The following is a 4,846-nucleotide window of genomic DNA, read 5'->3' on the forward strand; positions in this document are numbered from 1 at the left end:
CACTCTACAGTCATTTAGGACCGGGCCATGGTGTTCCTCTTCATCATGCAACAGGCTGATCAAGGCAGTGTCAGCAGAGAACTTAACGAGGTGTCTGTCAGGATGGGAACTAGTACAACTATTAGTGTACAAGATGTACAGGAGTGTGGAAAAAACACATCCCTGAGGAGAGCCTGTGTTGGTGTTGCGTATGTCCGATACATGGGGACCTATTTTGGCACGCTGTGACCATTGGCTCAGGAAGTCCAGCAGCCACAAAACCCTGACATGGGATTTGGCACCCTCTAGATGTCTGTAGACCATGTTGAGGAGAGTAAGAATGGCATCATCAACTCCTCTGCTGGGCTGATAGGCAAATTGAAATGGTGACGCTGAGAATATGACTTTTCATAATTGTCTCACTGCATTTCATTACTAAGGATGTCAAGACGACAGGGCAGTAGTCATTCAGCACAGAGGGATTAAATGCTTTAGGAATGTGTATAATAACTATGAAATATAGATATTATGCTACTCCCATGGTATGGTCTGCAGTGGAATATTTTCAGGGATGCCAAGGTAAGCCAGGCTAATGCGTCATGAGTCTTGTCCTGTAGGCTAACTTTGTTTTCCCCTTAGATAGGCCAGCTGCAGTCAAAATTTGCTATATTGTCATAATTTAATTTAATTTTGACAATATAGCCAATATAGCCAATTTTGACTGCAGCTGGCCTATCTAAGGGGAAAACAAAGTTAGCCTACAGGACAAGACTCATGACGCATTAGCCTGGCTTCCCTTGGCATCCCTGAATATATTCCACTGCAGACCATACCACGGGAGTAGCATAATATCTATATTTCATAGTTATTATACACATTCCTAAAGCATTTAATGGGAACAAAAAAAAAATTAACCAAGATAAAAAGGTACAAAAATAAAATAATGTATCTTTTGTCTCCATGTGTTTTCATAATTTTCCTTCAATTCGTAAGACGCTGAATGTATTTCACCAGAGAAATCATCCGGGTGAGCGAAACAGCACCCCTCTGTCTCCATGACTAGGCCATCTACAGTATCTGATGCTGTCTGGCCATAAACATGGTTGCCGCCTGTAGCACTGAATGCATGGAATGCAATCCAGCGAGCATTTGGCCTCCCTTGATGAAAAAAATAATAAAATAATAGCCAATCAGCGTGGAGCTAAACTGAGTGAACTCAACTGTGAATGGTCCTGGCGCACCAAAAAAAAATTTAAAGGGAAGCCAGTATGGATTTGGTGTCACTCCTATCACAGCACATCAAGAGAAATATGTCATTAACAGAAACAACTTCAATTGTTACATCTTATTGTGTTCTCCTCCGGTGGCTGGCTGTCTGGCTATAAATAATTGTCCCTTTCCTATATTAGCCATGGATGGACTTGTGATTTGACTTAATTATCTGTACTGACCAATGATTATAAAAGTGTCTTTGATCCAACCATAAATTCATACATTGTGCTCCTGGCCTGAGAGGATGAAAGTGCAATGTGTAGCTAGATGTAGATGACTAATAGTAACTAGCTAACGTTGCCCATGAAAGGAAGTTAGGCTAGCGAGCAAGCGTTTTAGACAGGTAGCCTAGGACAACAACAAATAGTGTACTGTATGACAGAGTCATTGACCATTTCGTCAACATGAAAGAGAGGAGGATGGCAGGATGACACAAATCAGAACCATGGACAGCCACATCATACATCGCTTACATTGATTGGACTAAACACTTTTTGGTATATTTTAGTTGTCACTGTATTAGACTAAGCATAGGTGATTTGATTATTTTGAAATGTTGAAGACGAAATGGTGCTGTTGAAAAAGTTGAAAAAAGTTGAAGTGGAGGCAGCTCCTGTTTTCTTTGTGACTTGCGGTAACTCTCAGTGGTTCTAAATCAATTGTTGTTTAGAGGTCCGAAAATGTCGGAAACATTAACTTGCTTGACCATGCTGTAGGTAATGTAACTGTCTGTTACTGTACATGCAATATGCTTTGTGGGCTTCACCTGACAGAGGTTGCTCTCCCGTTTTGTAATGGAACAAAGGTGTGGTTGAATTTATTCTGCCACTGTGTCATCTTGTCTCAGCTTTAGGCCTATATATCACGGTCTCAAGGCATATAAACTTAAAGGTTATAGAAAAAGCAATGCTATTATCACAACACATAGATTGCAATATGGCTTTTTTTACTGGCTTGGCTTCCCAAGTGATTTTACCCACGCACCGCTACTGATGGTCTGCTCGTCCTGTAAAGTCACACCACAGACTTTGCATCTGGTGTTGACACGCGCTTTTGTTCGCCATTGCTTTTTATAGCCTAGCTTGGTCCGCGTGTTTATGTCGACAGCTAGCTGATCCCATGGCAAGCTTGTGCATTGCTAATTCATGACGGTAGAATCATTAGCAACAGAAGCAGAACACAATGACAGTTTTTGGAGCGCTCTAAATACTGACAATTTTAGAAACAGACCTGAGGCAGCGGCCCCGCGAGCTCAGATGTTCACGCGCTGGCGATTATATCAACCACTATTGATGCGTGATAATCCTCTAGCGCCGCAAAGGAGAGAGAACGAGAAAGAGGAGCTCCCACATCACTGAAGACAATCTGAGAGATATGTATGGCATGCCATCGCGTTTCACAAGACCCCGGGGGCCACTACAGTTTACACCACCGTCATCCACTCTACCTCTTCACCCACTCTCCCCTACTCGGCGGCATTCATCCCAACACAGACGGATGAAGAGGAAAAGGTTGCAAAACACCAGGTGCCAGAGTGACGTGAATATAGCGAAAGGGAGACACAGCAATGCCCTATCACAGGCTTTCCAGCACTGGGCAGCTCTGCTCCAGTTCCTTTGAATTGAATACGCTGAAAATGAGGCATTTCCGCAAGTAGGCTATGCTGTAACATGATATAACAAAAACAAACGCACGCGCGCACACTGGCTGCACGCACAAATACACCCACATACAACACGCAAATATTGCATGCAAGAAAGCATCCTTAGCTACAAAATCATTGACATCAGTGAAATGTCATACCAGTGTTCCTTCATCCGTGACAACGCCCCTTATTTTCTCGCAGAAGAGCAGCTTTTCCATGGAACATAGGATGAACATCGATTCCTTCTTATCTAACATGCCACACCAATGCTTATGTGGTGTCCTCGCCTCCTCGTGACCCTATGCATGTGCTTCGAAAACGGTTTTCCGTTAATCAACTTTCTACCAAAGGAGAATTGCTATAGATTACGTGACATGCACCACGGATAGCCACAATATCGTTTCATTTCTGCTGCAACCCTTTGTATTTTACTCATTGTCTCAATCTAGCTATACGTTCATATGTTCCTCTGGAAGCCCAAAGCCTCAAATGCTTTCTATAGGTTTCAGAGGCGACACTGTCTGGTCTACGAACAGATGCGTCGTCTATATAGCTTGTTGAACGTGGAGAGAGGACGAGCCGACACACGTGCACTCGCGGAGCATCCGTCTGGCAACCGGCATGCATGCACCGATCTGCGACAGTGCCTGAAGGGTCACCAAGCGGAAAACACGCATAATAGCCCTTGCCGTTCTATTCCAGCTCCGAGATATTCAATAGAGCCATGAAAATAGGAGAGACGAGAGGGGAATGTTTTGGCGGTGCTAATCATCTCCTCGTTCCTGCAGCCACGCGCTGGCTCATTGCGACGTCTAGATGGTGCGCACTGATCGATGAGATTAGACGGATTCATTATTAGCTTTGAGTGAATTATTCCAGCAACCTTCTAACTTCTATTTACTTCTCCATAGCCTGCAGAAGACTGTCAATAGCGAGAGATAATATGGACACAATTAAATAGGCATATACAATCTGTGAGCCGGTTCATTGCAGAATTGTTTCCACCTCTGGATAGGCCTATACCTGAAATTGTTTGGATATAGCCTAATCATTATAAAATTGTGCCATTCAGTAAATAATATTTCTAATTCGTGACAGAGAGCTACTCCGAAAGGAACAATCAAGTCAACCCAATGTCAACGTGGCACTGCGACCAACCTCCGGGTACAAAGCCAGGCAGTCAGTCAGAAGTGCTGAGCCTACAGACACAGTAAATGAGACTGCAGCGTTGGCCGCGGAGCCGCTGTTTAATTGCATTTAGGCCAAGGCAAAAAGGCATTACTTTCAGTGCCACTGAGATTCCCATTTGAAAGCTGAATTAAAAATTAATTGCTAATTACTTTGAATGACTTCATATAATAATTAGAAAACTAACTGGTGAACATTTAATGAAAACCAAAATGAAGAAACCCAAAGCGGAATCACTCGTTAACGACTTGGACGGCTTAGTTAATTAGGTAATTATTAAACCAGAAAAGGTTGAGAAAATAATTTTCTGCTTCACATCGCGAATTACTACTGACTTCGAAGATAACTCAATTCAGAGCTAGGCTACCATCAGCTGTGATTATTTGGGTGCCCTTTCGGTCTATTATCGGCGATCCCATTGCATTAGACAAAATATACACATAAACGAGCAACACTAGGGTTTATCTAATTGTAGTTATATTCCGAATAGGCTACTGTAGTTAAAACATATAAGCATATTGGTGATACAAGTGTTCCGTTCAGAACTGCTGCTTTAGGCTGATGGAATATGATGTAAACGCACCCATTATAACAGAGATGAAAAAGGATGTTCCACCTCATGCAGCGCATTATCGAGTACAGTATACGCCTAATCAATAAGCATTCCTCCAGTGAAAACATCTCCTGCGATAGAGGGTCGCGCATGAATACACAGTGTATGATAGCTGTAGCTGGGCGGCAGGGCCAGGGGACGCTGAAGTG

The 4,846-nt window shown here is 43.0% G+C and overlaps 1 protein-coding gene across 1 annotated transcript in view; it reads right to left on the reverse strand.

The window, feature by feature from the left end:
* Positions 1 to 4,846, reverse strand: part of LOC110504098 (protein FAM131A) — a 30,658-nt gene that overhangs the window by 19,206 nt on the left and 6,606 nt on the right. The window lies entirely within an intron of this gene.

Source organism: Oncorhynchus mykiss, chromosome 24 (assembly GCF_057628025.1).
Source record: "Oncorhynchus mykiss isolate SJ-2025 chromosome 24, ASM5762802v1, whole genome shotgun sequence".
Classification (NCBI taxonomy): Eukaryota; Metazoa; Chordata; class Actinopteri; order Salmoniformes; family Salmonidae; genus Oncorhynchus; species Oncorhynchus mykiss.